The sequence below is a fragment of the Scyliorhinus canicula genome, chromosome 10 (genome assembly GCF_902713615.1).
Source record: "Scyliorhinus canicula chromosome 10, sScyCan1.1, whole genome shotgun sequence".
NCBI lineage: Eukaryota > Metazoa > Chordata > Chondrichthyes > Carcharhiniformes > Scyliorhinidae > Scyliorhinus > Scyliorhinus canicula.
The window spans coordinates 68,148,717-68,165,913 of record NC_052155.1 but is presented as its reverse complement, the minus strand read 5'-3'; positions in this window follow the sequence as shown (position 1 = coordinate 68,165,913).

Below are 17,197 nucleotides of genomic sequence, written 5' to 3'. Positions count from 1 at the left end.
CCAGCATCTCATTAACTTCATGCCATCAGGAACAGCACTTTCACCCAGAAAAGGAAGAAATGAACTAGCAACTCTCACTAGGAAGTTGTGATTGGAGATAGTTTAGGAGTTGATGTAGAGCAGAAAGTGATTTAATAGCCTGATCTGGTCACAAACAGTGAGTACTTTTGCTGACTTACCTATATCCTGTGGTCTGAGGTCTTCCCTGTCCTTCCATCCTGTCTTGCCAAGTGTACACAATCACATTTCTCCTAACATCCACTCAACTTTCAGCAGCTTTCAGCCTTCACCTTCGATGCACTTCATCACATCTCGATTTATTCATTTTACCATCACCCTAATCTTATGCAACATGGTGAATCTCTCCTTGGAGGACTGAGAAGATTTCTTGAAAACTGGGGGATTGGTGATGAAGGGATTTGGAAGATAGCCACCTTCACTGAATGTACTGCCTCTGGCGAATAGCTGGGGCTGGATTCTCTGGTTGCCGGAGAATCCAAGTTTCCGCCAAAGCGGGGGAGGCACCCCTTTCGCGATGCTCCGTCCCCTCCAAAGCGCCCTACTACGCGTGCCGTATTGACAGCCTCAGGATGTTGTCTGAGGCCCACCCCCCAATGCTCCGCCCCTGAACGGCCAAGTTCCAGACGGCGTGGGTCTCTCATGGTCTCACCCATCGTGAACTCAGCGTGGTGGCTGCGGACTCAGTCCAGCGCCGCCACAGTCGGGGGAGGGCCGATCTGTGAACAGGGGGGACCTTATTCAGGGCTGGGGGCACTGTAGGTGGGTGGTCTGGGCACGTGAGCCAGCCAAAGGGGGGGCACTATTTCACAAACCGTGTCCGCGGCATGCATCCGCCACATTGCATGGCACTGCCGCTGCAGGCCGTCGCCGTGCACATGCGCGACCACGGACCCAGCGATTCTCCGGGGCATATCTGCAGCTAGATCCGGGTGCTCTACACTGTCGTCCTGCTAGTCCCCCTCAAAACGGGGAATCGGTGGCTGTTTTGCGACAGTTTTTCTGGCGTAAAACGCCACCGTTCCCACGCTGGCGTGGGGACATAACCCCAGAATCGGAGAATCCAGTCGCTGATCTTCACTTCACCTGCCAACCCCTGGTATGATAAGAGGGTGCAAAATGCAAGGGACAGCAAGAATGCTGGAGGTGGACCACCGCAGGTCCAGCTCATTGATGCAGAGGAGGATGCCAAAGAGATGAGTGGTTCTGTGTCCTGCTCAGGTCATGCTGGAGAGACGGCGAACTTGCAGAAAGCTGGTGATAAAATACAAGCTTCTCTGTCATTCATGCTGACTTAATTTCATCGATGACTAACCCACGAGAAGGCTGTTGGATGATTACTAACTTTGTCACGACTGACTTTCAAACCTTTCTTTTGTCTTGCAGGGACCTTCACACATACAGCAAGTGTTGCTAGACATTTATTAGGATGATGCAGATGTTCTCTCTCCTTCTCAGGGTGCACCAGCAAAAGATTTCAGTTCGGGACACATTCTGATTAATTGGATATCTCTCCCAAAGAGGCTGAAAGACCTTCTTCTGTAATGTATCGTACTACAATAGCATGATACTCTGAGCAGACGCCCCAGTCTCATATTCCCAAGCTGATAGCTAGCAATGTTCCAGCAATAGTCCACATCCTGAAAACAATTCAAAAATGAATCATAATAATCTCAAGCAATTACATGTTTTGTGGATTGAAAGGGCAGGGACGGCATGGATATGAAATTGGCTGAGGGACAGAAACCAGAGAGCAAATCTTTTTCAGAGTAGAGAGAAGTGTGATTAGGTGACCTCCAATTGCTCTTTATGATATATACTCTTGACCTGGATGTGGGAGAACAGGACATAATTTCACAGTTTGAAAATTTTGGAAATGAGGGCCTGTAATTAAACCACATGCCATGTAATGAATACCAGTGATTTAAATAAAATGTATGTGGCATCAACCTAAGGCTCAAAGTTCTAGGGGCCTCACATCATTAGTACAAGCACAATAGTGTGCAGCATCTAGTCAAACATAGAGGGGACAAGGTTCTTAGCATATTTGGGGAGGCCAGAAACAAAGGTGCTTCAAATTGCAGGTTAAACTTGGAGTGATGTAATGTTGCTCTGCTACAGGCTCAGAGCAGGTTGAAGATAAAGGCACAGTATTATTTCTTCTGTATCAACGGCATAAAATTCCACCATAATAAAAATATTAATTGGCGCCAAAACTGGAGGGGTATTGGAGGGAGCTGTTTCGGGTAATCTCAAAGGTGGTGCATGTGAGACTCGAATAAGGTCTCCTAGAAGCCATATTTGGGGTGTCAGATCGGCCGGGGTTGGAAGCGGGTGCGGAGCCTTTGCCTTGCTGATTGCCCGAATGCGGATTCTGTTGGGGTGGAGGTCGGCTTCTCCGCCCTGTGCCTCGGCTTGGTGGGGGAACCTGCTTGACCTTCTTAACGCTCGAGAAAGTAAAGTTTGAGTTGAGGAGGAGGATGGAAGGGTTCTACAACTCAAAGGGCCTTTTCCATCATGCATTTTCATGAATTGGATGACATCGAACATTAGGGAGGGGTGGGGGGGGGGGGGGGGGGGGGGGGGTGGTTGGATTGTATAAATTAATGATAATTCTTTTTCATTGGTGTTTTGTATTCAAAATATTGGGAACTGTTTGAGGGTGGGATTGCCATTGTATTTGTTGTTCTTGTTACTTATTGGATGTTGTAAATATGATAAAAGTGAAAGAGGAGGAGAATAAAAATATTTTTAAAAATATATCAAGTAGCTTTCTCTTGTTTCCTTTCTGGGCCTTTTCTGGGACTTTAATGGAACATGAACCAATTCTCAGCTGAGGATAAACAAAAGTATAAGATGTATAATTCCTGCAAGAGCTCAAGTGGTTCATGTCAACATGTCTCTCTGAAGTACGGGGTCACAGGTTGAAATCACGTCAACTTCCCCCAAGTGAGATGTGCCTGCTTTCTGGTTTCTCAAACCCCAGGTATTTGGGAACCTAATTTTTCAACTCACACTGTTTTCAACTTGCTTTTCAGTAGAATAAGAGATCTTTTGTATGGGTTACTGTTCTTTGTTGCACTTCTACTGGCCTAAAGAAAAGTACACAAAACTGACCTTTTCAATCTTAGGTTAGTTATTAGAAATACGAATTTAATGCCTAATGTAACTGACCGCACAATGGACTGGCACGTAAAAGATCAATACTTCACATTTCAACAATGTCACATACCACAAAGGTTGCCAGACACCCTGCCTACCATAAATAGTGTAAGAATACAATGGAGTGAAATTCAATCTGAGATTTCTTGAAAAACTAATTATACATTTCAACACTGTTAAATGCCATTTGCTAGGAATAAATGTTCTGATAAATATTCAAATCTTGATTTGCAAGTCTAATGCCATTTAATAGTAAACAAATATTTTCCACAACATCTTGCTCCAGGGCACTAATGTGAGCTCATCTTATTATAAAACACAACTCAATTTCTTGCTTTGGTGTCATTTATTCCCTCCATTCAGTGGTTATATTTTATTTGAACTTTCCATTGCCCAATTTGAATTGGGCATCACCACATTAATATGAAAAATGCTTTAGGAATCAATGAACAGCCCATCTGAAATTCTGACTCCTGTACTGATCTTGGATGCTAATTCGAGTTGTCACTCAAGCAGCTGGGAAAGACTTTCAATGGTGAAACCAACAATCAGCTGATAATGATGCATCTGTGTGTGGCCTATTAAAGAGCCACCTGGTCAAACTGCAAGACGCTGGCTCACTGCCGGGATGCTCCATTGATGTAAAATGCCACCTAATTTGAAGAAATGCCAGACTGTCACAGTACACCAGATCTACTGCTCAGCAATCCCCCCCCCCCCCCCCCCCCCCCTTCCACACACACACACACACACACACACACATTCTCCGTCAGGCTAATAGGCGTTAAGAATTGAGGAAAGTTAAGATTTAAAAATGAAGTTGGGATAAAATATAATAAAGAAAGAGGACTGATACATACAGCTGTCTGAAAGGGTGTTTAGATATGCAAATTAGCATACCGATGGGAGACTCAAGTGTTTACCTCTGTGACTAGGAGAGAAATAATGGGGTATAGAAGAGGTAACTTCAAAGTGGAGAGATAATGGCCTTGATTCTCCGCAATCCCGGCCAAGTGTTGGGGCCGGCGTCAAAACTGGCGCAAGCGACTCCGGTGTCAATGGGCCGCTAGGCCCAGGCGTTCACCCCTTCCTAGGGGGCTAGTACGGCACCAGAGTGCTGTCCGCTGCTCCAGCGCTCGAAAGCCAGCGGACTACAGCCAGTGCTGGTCCGCGCATGCGTGCACGGCTGGCGTGGGTCCGTACATGCTTGTGGGTTGCCGTCTCCACCCTGGCCCCCGGGCAATATGGCGGAGCCCTACAGGGGCCCGGCGCGGAGGAACATAGGCCCCCTCCCCCGGAATTAGCCCACCCGCCGATCGGTAGGCCCCAATCATGGGCCTGGCCACCATGGAGGCCCCACCCAGAGTCGAATCCCCCTACCCACCCCCACCAGGATGGCCCCTGCAGCCAGAACTCCGATATCCCGCCGCATAGGACCATACGTAACCCACGCCGGTGGGACTCTGCCAACCTCAGTGGGCACTCGGCCCTTCGAGGCGCGGAGAATCACCGGGGAGGGGCTGCTTTCAATGTTCCTCGCCTGGAGCGGCGGCAACTCGTGGGCACGATTGGCACCGATTCTCCGGTCGCTGGAGTATCGTCGGCATGGCATTGGAGAAATGTGGCCCGATTCTCGCGCCCATCCCGGCGATTCTCCAGCCAAGGAAATTGACATTTATATGCTGCAAGGTGGATCTAAAATTGTAACACCAAGGGGAAAAAAATAATATATCCATAGGGATAACTGGAGAAAGGGACATTGTCGAAGCAGCAGCTATCATAGCTTAGTTGGCTGGACAGCTGGTTTATGATGCAGAATGAAGCCAGCAACACGGCTTAAATTCCTGTACCAGCTGAGGTGATTCATGAAGGCCCTGCCTTCGCGACCTCGCCTGAGGTGTGGTGATCCTCAGGTTAAATAACCACCAGTCAACTCTCCCACTCAAAGGAGAAGGTCATCTGGAACGATGGAGACTTCCTGAATAATGGATTCTAACAATTAACAATTACTAATCTTTATTGTCAGAAGAAGGCTTACATTAACACTGCAATGAAGTTACTGTGAAAAGCTCCTGGTTGCCACATTCCGGCGCCTTTTCGGGGACACAGAGGAAGAATTCAGAATGTCCAAATTAGCTATTAGCACATCTTGCGGGACTTGTGGGAGGAAACTGGAGCACCCAGAGGAAACCCAGTGAAATATGGCTGACAGACCAGGAATCATATGCAGTTATGAATGGGGTATGAGTTGGGTATAATGCCATGAGTTCTGTCATGTACACGGCATGTGGGCACATGACTTCATCTATGGTTAGGGCGGCCACCACCATTGAGGGTCCACAGAATTCACAGAATTCATTTTTCATCAAATTCACAGAATTCATTTTTCATAGAATTCACAGTGCAGAACGAGGCCATTCGGCCCATCGAGTCTGCACCAGCTCTTGGAAAGAGCACCCTGCTTAAGCCCATGCCTCCACTCTATCCCTGTAACCCAGTCACCCCACCTTACCACGCCTTTTTTGGACACTAAGGGAAATTTATCATGGCCAATCCACCTAACCTGCACGTCTTTGGACTGTGTGAGGAAACCGGAGCACCCGGAGAAACCCCGCAGACACGGGGAGAATGTGAAGACTCCAGACAGACGGTCACCCAAGCCGGGAATCGAACCTGGGACCCTGGAGCTGTGAAGCAACCGTGCTAACCACTATGCTACCGTGCAGCCCTTTGCAACCATGATCCGATTGAGCATTTGACCCATTTGCACTCTGACCATGGGCTTTGTGCAGCAGGTGCTAGTCAAGAGAGGTATGAGACCCCTGGACCTCCCTCCCTGGGACCTTTCTCCTCAGGAAGATTGGGAAGTGCCATTGCGTATCCAGATGCAGGAGGGGCGCATGTCAGCTGCTCCATGGCCTTAGCATCAGGACCACCATAGGATTAGCAAATCCATTCCCTCGAACATTGCTTCAACAAATGATGCTCAGGGAGATCCCTCTGTACCAGTGGAGGTGACCCCTCAGGGCCCTATGTGTCCAGAGGACACGTGCCATGGTCATCCAAGGCAATGGGACATGACACTGAGCTGACTGCCTTCACCTCAGCTCCTGATGTTCGGACTGCACCTGGACATAGTGGTAGAATTAGTTTTTGAAGAAGTATGAGCACTTTGGCAGCATGATTTCTCATATCTTTCTTATTTGTTAAAATATGCACAACATAATTAGTTTAAAATATCCTGATATATTGTGCCTGAGTTCATTTTATCAGTTCCAAATGATCCCAAATCCGAGGGCAATGTTGTTGGACTGGCAGATGATACTCATGTTCAATTTGATTTTTCGAAAAACTTTAATTGTTGACACATTGTTGACACTAAATGTTGACATCAGGAGAGGATTTGTGGAGTTCCATGACAGCAAATCTGACGCCACACCTGGACCGATTCAGCTACTGTTAAGGGGCTAGTACCGGCACCACGTGGAACACAATCGATTCCAATGAGAAATGGTGCCGGATTCACTGGTTTCACGATTGACACTCAGGAGACTGACAAGCTACAGCCGCATATACACACTGCACTCCTCATACACACACGATCCCTGCCAACAAGATGGTACTCGTTGCCTTGGAGCGGAGGATGCACATCAGAGATGGAGGCGGCCTGCTGCCTTCCATGCCCTGTTGCCTGAGATGCCCTTGGCGGACGTCCCCTGGATGGTTGGGACCTAGAGGGCCCAGCCTAATTTCAGGTGGCATATGTGTATCTAAAACACAGGTAACCAGAGCTGACCGAAACCCCGCTCGTTTGCATTTTAATGGCCCATTTTCCCAAGACAATAGAACTCCAATCAAGCAACCGGTACAGCCACAGACTGATCAGCGCCACTCCCCTTACTCAGAAAGCACAACTGCCAAGGTCAATGACCTCTAAGGACCCGCCCAGCTACCAAGGCACCTGCCCCTTTATTGGTCGAAATCAAAGAGAGTGATCAGAGCCCTGTCGAACTATTGGGTCCAAGATTAAGGACCGCCCCAAAGAGTGCAAAATCCCAGCGGGATAAAAGAGAACGCAGTCATGTGTTCTGTCTCTTGGATCCAGCCTGTGCCTAACCCAATTGCAGCAGGAACAGCCAGTTAAGTTCAAGAGCAATGATCGCTACCTGACGGATGAACCCAACAGAGACAGAGCCACTTTCTTCAAACCAGCCAAGTGAAATCCAGATAAAGGCCTTTATCCATTTGAACAGTGCGGGTCGCCCTGAAGGTAAGTATAGCTGAGAGGTGTAGTTTAACTTGTAGTAGTTATTGTGTTTGCATGTTGAGATAACTCTTGTGTATGTAAATAAACCATCTTTTGAACTAACTAACTGGTTGTGCAGTCATTTGATCGATATAAGGGAAAGGCTTGTGGTTCACCGAAATAAATAGAAATACCCACAGTATTGGCAATGCTGTTGGAACCGAAACAGAGCAACAGGAGTGGTATAGATGGCATCGCTTTCACTTTATTATTAGAAATGTGCACTTCTGAGATACTTATTTAATTTTTACATACTGCCTGTTCAAATGGTTTAAAGCTGCAGATGAGTAAAGCAGCAAAACAAGCCACACCCCACGAAAACCCCAAAACTCAGCCCCTCCAGTGTAGCACAAGCCCCCCGACCCTCATCTCCCAAGAAGGACCCCCTCGGAACCTTGGACGCAATTGTTGGGTGGACATTTAGCACTGCGAAAAGGCGAGGCCTGAAGGGGGGGTCTGGGTGGGTGAGGGGTGCTCTGAGGGGGGCTGCTTGCCAACAATTAGGGTGGGGAAGATGCTCTGCCAGTGGTCGGGAGTGGGGGGAGAGGGTGCTGCAGCAGTGCTTTGAGATCGGAGCACCCTTTAAAAGAGGTGCTTCGATCTTGGAGATGTGGGACCTGTCTGAGAGTTTAGTTCCCGTCCATGTCAGTTTTCAGCATTGATGAAATGGCATGGAAAAGATGATTTGGCTAAAAGGATGTTTCCAAGTACAATGGCATGGCATGCTGGGGTCGATCCTAGTGCCAGTGATCACACTGGTTTTCCTGCTGGTGGAAGCACTTGGTCACCGTTCTGTAGAGTCTCGCCCAATAAGTTTGGTTATTGCAATTTAATAGTCTAGTCAACCTCAAAAAAATCCAACCATCGGACTGATGGTTTATTAACTAAATGTAACACATAACACATAAAATAGAACAAAATAATGTACCATTACAAAAAAAATCACTTCACAGATATTTTTCTTTGTTCCTTCTTCAGATATCCTTCCAAATTATATTATTATAAGTGAAGGAGAGGGTGACTTTCATTGTTAAACCAAATATTTGTAACATTAGAAAGGGTTAAGAGGGGTTGGACTTTTATCGATAAGGCTGGGGGGGGGGGGGGGATATCCAGTTTGGCCAGTCTCCCTCACAACCTCGCGGCCCACACACACTTCCCATACCCCGTCATGCCCACCAAAAAAAAACCCCATGTCAAATTACGCTGAACCACCCATCCCCGTGGGATCCTCATATCTTCCATGCTGCCCCAACCAACGACTATGGCTCCCATGCCCGATGCCAACATATACTTACCCAAAGGTATGCTGAGAATGAATGAATGCTTAGCTGAGAGCCCAGGAATTCATTTGGCTGCTGAATAACCTGACACCCGGGAAGAACATTACTTAATTTCTAAAAACCAATCCCTCATCTCTCCCACCCCTTCTCCTCCCATCACCTAAACCTGATATCCAGCCTCGCCGGCTCAAATATGTTATTGACACAAATTTGCACCAGATTCAAAACCGCCCCAAACTTGAAGTGCTGGTGAAATGACCTCCAGATCTTCAGTGTAGAGGCCACCACCAGGTTTGCAGAATATTATCCTGGAGCGAACGGCAATGCGGCCGTCACTAACACCCTTAACCCTGATCCCCTGCACGACCCTGAGTCCATCTGCAACTAAACAGCCTCAGGATCCCCACACCACCCCAGCACGTTCTCCGCATTTGCACCCAGTGTCATGGGAGTGTCCCTTTAAAAATGTTTTTGTCTTATCACATGGCTTCAATTATGCTAATTTAGTGGGTGGAGCTGAGCTGTGGCTGTGAGTTTTTAGTTTCACTTTCAGATTTGACTGCTGTGAACTACAGACAGAAAAAAATAAGTGTTTGGGCCTATCTCTCTCTATTTTCATTTTAAAGAGTTGCAGTAAAAAAAAACCCCATTGATTATAGCTACCTGCTTTGGTAACTTAAAAGATATAGTTTGCTTTCCGGGGTAGTGTTTAAACCTGCTGGTAAGATGGGGTCAGAATCTCAGGGAAAAGCCAGTATTATTCAAGTGAGAATGCAGAGTGCTGGGCCATGCCCTTGAAAAGGGGTTTTTGGTTTCTGTGATTTTGTTTTTGAATTGGAACAGTTAAGGGGAAATTCATTAAGTGTTATACATCGATTACTGTAGCTGGGGGTGTCTTTATGTTTTTAATTGATTAAAATTATTGCTGTGAGTTTATGTAAATGTTAACTTACTTCTTAGAATAAAACTTATTTTGATTAAGGTGTCTAGGAAGACTATTGAATCACACTAGCCAAATTCAACATAAAGGTTGTAGGTCAGGTGAACTTCATAATATACTTCAGAGTTTCTAAACCCTGGCCCATAACACCAGTAATAATATATCAAATTCGGCAATGCCAAGTCCCCGGACTGCCAATACCTCTGAAGAATCATGCTCTGAATCCTAGCCACTTTATCCGTCTAAATAGAAGACAAAATAAATCTCTCCACTCCCCAAAGTAGAATTTTGGCAGAGAAACCAGCAAATACTGAAACAGAAAAAGAGACTGTGGTAAAATGTTCATCTTCACTAATTGAATTCTGGCCACCTAGGACAGAGAGAGACAATCACTCCTCTGTGAGCGTCACGGTAGCACTGTGGGTAGCACTGTTGCTGCACAGCTCCAGGGTCCCAGGTTCGATTCCCGGCTTGGACATTGTCTTTGCCGAGTCTACACCTACTCCCTGTGTCTGCGTGGGTTTCCACTGGGTGCTCCGGTTTCCTCCCACATGTCCCAAAAGACGTGCTGTTAGGTGAAGTGGACATTCTGAACTCTCCCTCTGTGTACCTGAACAGACACCGTAATGTGGCGACGGGGGGGGTTTCACAGTAACTTTGTTGCAGTGTTAATGTAAGCCTACTTGTGACAATAAAGATTATTAAAAAATTAATCATTATCACCAAACTTGTAAAATTCAATTAACTAAACTGGGCTCAATCGCAACCTACCTGCATTCCCAAGTACCTAAAATGAGATCCTATTAAATGGAACGGCAGCCCTCCAAATGAACCCCCTTTCCTTGTGGAGTAACCGGAAAACCCACACACTTCTCCCAGTTCAGTTTATACCCTGAAAACAGCCCAAAACTGTTCATCAACCTCATGATATCACCCATTGTGGGAATTGGATCCATCATGTACAAAAGAAGATTATCAGCATACAAGGATACCCTATGTTCTACCCCCTCCCCCCCCAATCATCCCCCTCCACTTATCTGAAATCTTCAGGGCAATGGCCAAAGGTTCAATTACCAATGCAAACAAGACAATGTATATAGGCCTCATTCCCCTACATCGCTGAAAGATCCCAACCTTACATTATTTGTACGGGCGCTAATATTAGGCTCCTTATATAACAATCCACGAAACAGATTTAAATCCTATCCCAAACCGTTCCAATACTGCAAACAAATGCCCCCATTCTACCCTATCAAAAGCCTTCTCGGCATCCAATGCCAATGCCATCCAATGCCATCCAATGCCACAACTCTCTTTCTTCCACCGGGGTCAATGCCACGTTTAAAAGCCGCCTCACAATAGACAATAAACGCTGACGCTTCACAAACCCCGTCTGATCCTCCCCAATAACCTGAGGGAGACAGTCTTCCAACCGCAGTGCAAGAACCTTGGCCAATACCTTGGCATCCGCATTCAATGAGAAAATCAAACTATATGACCCACACTCCACTGGGTCCTTATCTTTATTGAAAAAGAGTGAAATCGACACTTCGACACTTCGATGTCGACAAATCGACATCCCCTCCAGAAGAGATCTTCGTGCAACTGAATCCGCAAACATCTCCACCAATAATAGCGCCAATCGATCCTCAAACTTTTAAAAAAATTTCACCGGGAACTTATCTGACCCCTAGGCCTTCCCCGTCTGCAATCTTCCAATAGCCGTCCGAACCTCTTCTACCCCCAATGACACATTCTCAACAGGCATCTTCAGGCAGATCCCAAATCCGCCAACATCCCCACATCCAAACTTCACGCTGACCACAAAACCGGACCTATCTCCACTACATATACCAAATGCAGAGCATGATCTGAAATGACTATTGCAAATTACTCCACATTCCTCTCTTCTGGCAGCAGAGATTTCCACAATGAAAATATCAAAGCACGAATGCACGTTATGCACCAAGAGAAAAAAGAGAAATCCCTGTCTTCGGTGTGCAAAAAGCACCACCCATCTCCTTCATAAATGCCCCCAGTACCTTCGCTATCCCCGAAGGGGCCAACAATTTTGGCTTGGACTGATCCAACCTGAGATTCAGAATGCAAATCAAATCACTCCCCCAAAACTGGTGCATGCCCATGTATGGCCGCCTACATCCTCTTCATAAACTCCACATGATCCCAGGTTGGAGCTTACACACTCACCAAAACCACCGACTTACCTTCCAATGTTCCTGTGACTATGACATATCGATTGCCCTGGACCGCTACCAATTTCCCCACCTAAAACCGGATTCTTTAGAATCGCCACGGCTCTGCTGTCAAAGCCCGAGTGGAACACATGGCTCATCCAACCTTTACGGAGCCTAATCTGGTCCCTCACCTGCAGGTGGGCCTCCTGCATAAGCACCACATCGGCCTCAAACTCATCAAATGCGAGAAAACTTTCTCCCATTTCACTGCCCCCCCCCCCCAAAATGTAACCAATCAAGTTGAGGATCTCTCACCCCCCCCTCCTCAAGTCAGCCATTTCCACTGTGAGGGATTATCCCCTCCATCGCCCATATCCCTAATACCAGAGCCCACCAATATGGCAGCCAGCCCCACCCACTAGATGGGACAAAGAACAAACCAGAATCACGATCAGCATTCTACCCCTCCCCCTACCCTCTCCCAGAAACCCCCAAACACTTCCTCTCGAGCTAACCCTTCCCTCTTCCATCCTCATTTGCCTTCCATTTGTCATAATATACATCTATGTATATGATGGAGTGCAGGCAGGCAGTGATTGACACACAGGATGACCAGTAAGCACACAGAACAGAGCAGCCAATCACCAGACTGGATACTACCACTATGAAACCAGAGGGCACTAGGTTTCCCGCTCTCTCTGGACCCAGTCACCGAGACAGTCAGAGTTCGTGAGCTAGCCAGTGCAAACACCATGAGGTAGCTAGTAAGTCTGGTCAGGCTAGTACTAGGTCTCCAGTCAAGTTAGTATAGTGTCAACCCACAGTTGACCATATATATTAGTTAAGACGTTAAATAAAATTGTGTTGCATCTTATTCAGTGTTAGAGGTCTGTCTCTGGCTACACTGCATCAAGTGCAGTCCACGTCGACCCAGCCTGCCTAACACATCACCATCCACACCGCCTCGGCTCATCGAACTGTGCCCAAACAGGTTCAGCCACCCACAGCCCCTCCCCCCACCTTGCTCCTGTTCACTATACAAACCCAGCCTGCAAGGGGGGTACCCCCCCCACCAGAACCCTACTCCCACAAGTAAACAACCAAAGAAAGAGATCAAAACCCAAACCATCACACCCAAGAACCGAAAGTCCCCCACCCCCCCCCTCAACCTTAAGAGTATCCATCACCTCTCCCCCTCCCCAAAGCCATGTACTCCCTCCAAGCCAAAACACACCAATCGAGAAAAGAAACCACAAAAGTGAAAAAGCCCTCCCACACAAAACACACCACTTTCAATGAACCACAACGTGATATAATGAAATGAAACGGGAAAAAGGGGAAGAGAAAACAAAACAAACAGTAGAAAAATAAATTTATACTACACCAACGTCAGCATACAGACCTGTCCAAACCACCATCATAGTCCCATTCAAACCCCTCGCCGGCTACACCACACCAAAACACATGCCACTCTGGTACAGCGCCGACTTTTCCCTGTTGAAGGCCGCGCAACTCCTTGCTAATTTAGCCATGACATCCTGGTATATACAAATATTGCTGCCTTCCCAGCACATCTCCGATTCTCCTTAACCCACATCAGCACCCTCTCCTTCATTCAATATCTGTGAAAACAGACTACCACCACTCGTGGTGGCTCATTCACCCATGGTTTCGCCCGGAGCGATCGATGGGCCAGATGGGGGAAACCTGATCCTCTTCCCCCATCAACTCCATAAACATCGACTCAAAGTTTTCCATCGGCTTCGGGCCCTCCACTCCTTCCAGGAACCCCACAATCTTGAGCTTCTGCCACCTCGACCTCTTCTCTAGGCCCTCGACCTTAGCTCTCAGGCCCTTGTTTCTTTCCTCTAGCTCAGCTCAGCATCTGTTGAGGCCAACTGGTCACTATGTTGCGACAGCGCCTCCTCCACTCCCTTTAGCAGCTCACCATGCTCCCGCACTGTCTCCGACGTCCTCCCCAGTGCCTCCTTTATCGGGATCAGTGCTTCCTCCAATGATCTTTTGAGAATCTCAATCGTATCCTTCCGTTGCTTTCAAAATGTTTGCCGAATTGCCTTTCAAATTCTCCAGTCATCACCCCCGTCAATTATCCACCACAATAGGTGCGACCCCACCCGATGAGCTTGCCTCTGCCACCGTCAATCCCACTGGATTCTGTACATTGCTCAACTCCTCAGACAGGCTATTGCTCCCAACTTTCTTCCCAAATTTCTTTCTTGCACCTATTGATGTCCTTTCACATAAGATTCTCAAATGGGAGGAGTCTATCCACCAACGACCCCTGGGAACCGGGTGAAAAAGACCAAAAACCAAGGGCTTTAGCGGGAACTAGCTTACGTGCCCCCTCATTCTACATGTCACCATTGGAAGTCCCCAATCATTCACATATGAAACTTCAAAATATTGATCCCTGTAATGGATTGTACTAAATTTTATGTGTATTCCCAGAAGTTCAGAGAACAATAATATTTAAAAATTGTTCAAAACAAAAAATTTAACTCATGCATCTCAAAACTAATGTAACACAGTAGCATCAACTTATATGCTTTCAACATTCAAGACTACAGAGGGTTAAATGCACAAAATAGTGGGTGGTGCTTACATTGAAAAGGCACTTAAGACAATATCTCATTCACAAGTCAGGACACTTCCTCACTTTCATACTACTGTCTATAAAACCTCAGATACTTCGACCAGATTATTACTCAAATGCTTTACCCAAGTATCTTTACTTGCAAGATGAACAAAGAACAAATACAAGAGTACGATTCAACCAAATTTATTTCTCAAACAGTAAAAAAGTTACCCTTCATAAACTATCCTAAAACAATACTAGATGATCCCAAGAATCTTCAGAGCCAATAGACTCAGTTGAGCTGCAGGTCTGATTCCCTGAGTCTTGATTCCTCGGCAGGGAATTGCGGGCCCAATTAGAAAAGTGATGGCGGGGCCCCTACTCTACAAAAGTAAAAATTTATGGATATTTATATTTCGTGTAGTATGCTCGTCTTTAACCAAAAAAAAAATTAAATGCTTGATATACTAAAATTTTGAAACTTACTTACCCGGGCGGAAGGATTTGGCGGCGCAGGGCTGAAGGATTTGTCGACGGTAATGCGGTGCGTTCCCCAAAAGTAAAAACTACCCTATAGTTCCTCTTAGAATACAGAAAAGGCTTCAAACGGTAACTCTGTCGCCGCTGGCGCGGGGCCCCCTTAAAGTGCGGGGCCCAATTTGATGAAATTGGTCAAATAGGCTTAAAACCGGCCCTGTTCCTCAGGGCCTTCATCCCCGAAGGTGGTTCTCGCATGCTGCTTCCTTCCACCTCTGGTTGGTCATTTAATATTCTCTGCTACCTCTGTGAGCTTTCGCTGGAGAGTGTCCTGCTAGTTGATCTTTATACCCCTCTTCTCACCTTGCCAGAACATTCTCTGGCTCTCAGCCACTGAGGTCTCAGGGCAGGGGACGCAATACCCAATGATGTTGCTGATTGCAACTCTGCAGGACACCAAAAACCCAACCCCAGGGGTCCATTCATAAATGTATTGTTTGGACATAACCTCTATAGATGGTAACAGCATGAAAACTGGGTACCAGAATGTCTAGCTTTATCTGCGCAACACAAAACAACCAATCCAAAAGAATAAGACCAATTATCTCCTAATGGGTGATTGACAGGGCAGGTCCGGACATGTCCTGGCAGTTTGTTTGTGTTCCGTGTATTCAAACTTGACCAAGTACAAATTCCCATCAGGCCGGTCCTGGAGCTGACTGTGATTTGATATAAATGTCCAATTCTTAATTTAGAGTGACAAATTTTATTGGCCCTAAAATTCAGGCTGCTGCATTCTCAAATATTTTCATCTTTAAAAATTAAAATTTTATAACAGAACATGCTAAAAACATTCTCCGTTCCTGAGACTAAGTTTTGACGGCAGGGCAGGATTTGTGGACTTCTACGACAGCAAAACTGACGCAGAACCCAGATCAATTCAGCAACCATTGGGGGGCCAGCAAAGGTGCAACGTAGAACACAATTGATTCCAATGGAAAACGGTGTTGCATTCGCCAGGGTCGGGATTGACACGCGAGAGACTGACAAGCTGCAGTCTCATATTAGCACTTCACTCCCCACACGCACTCATCCCAGGTAACAAGATGGCAATGGTTGCACTGTAGTGCCCATCCGGCTGATGGGCCGGCTGGGGCCAGAGGGCACTAGTGGTGCGGCCTGGGGTACACCCATACGACCTGTGGCCCTAAGATCACAGTGGGCTGTCAGCGGCGTGCGCAGCTGCGGCTGGCTTGCAGGCTGCAGCAATGGTGTCCGTGCCCGTTCACCCAAACCCCACAGTCCACCTCCTGGCCAGCCCCCCACTACTCCCCTCCCCACCGGCATTGGCAGAAGCCCCCTGGCCAGCAGCACAATTGTCAGCAAACTATGGCGATGCTGGACCACAAAACATACAGTGCAGAAGGATGGACACTTTTCGTACCCCCTCTCTCTCACTTAGCAGCCACAGTGCCTGTTTCATGACTTTTAAAAGCACAAGTTAACTGCGCCACCGGGAACTCCCTCCTGCGGAGAATCACGGAGGCTCCAGTGAATACCGGATGAGGCCCGCTCATGACATGCCAAGGTAGCACAGTGGGTAGCACTGTTGCTTCACCACGCCAGGGTCTTAGGTTCGATTCCCACCAATGTGGGCAGCCCTACGCCGTCGGGAAATGCCTGGGTTTGGGTGCGGTGCCAGCACAACGGAGAATCCGGACAGTGGAGAATCCAGCCCACTATCTTTCACAGAGATCACTAACACACAAGTTAAATAAAACAAACAATAAGACCTGTCCTAGAATCTTTAAGTTGTTGACCAAACCAGTGATCACTTAGGACGGAATTCTCCGCTCCCTGGAAAAATTGGAAGGGCCGTCGTGAATTCGGCCGAGTTTCACGACGGCCTCGGAGGCCGCTCCTCGCCCCCTATTCTCCCCTCCTGGCGGGGCTAGGAGCGGTGCTCCGTAACTCTCGGCCGTGGGGGCGTCACGCCGAGAATTATGCGGCTGGCGCGCCTAATGACGTCAGCCACGCATGCACAGGTTGGCCGGCTCCAACCTGCGCATGCGCGGCTGACGTCATGATGCTGACAGCTCAAACCCGTGCTTGCGTGGTGGCTGGCTTTCCCCTTAGCCACCCCGCAAGACGTGGTGGCTTGATCTTGCGGGGCGGCGGAGGGGAAATAGTGCGTTAGATTGAGACGCTGGCCCGACGATC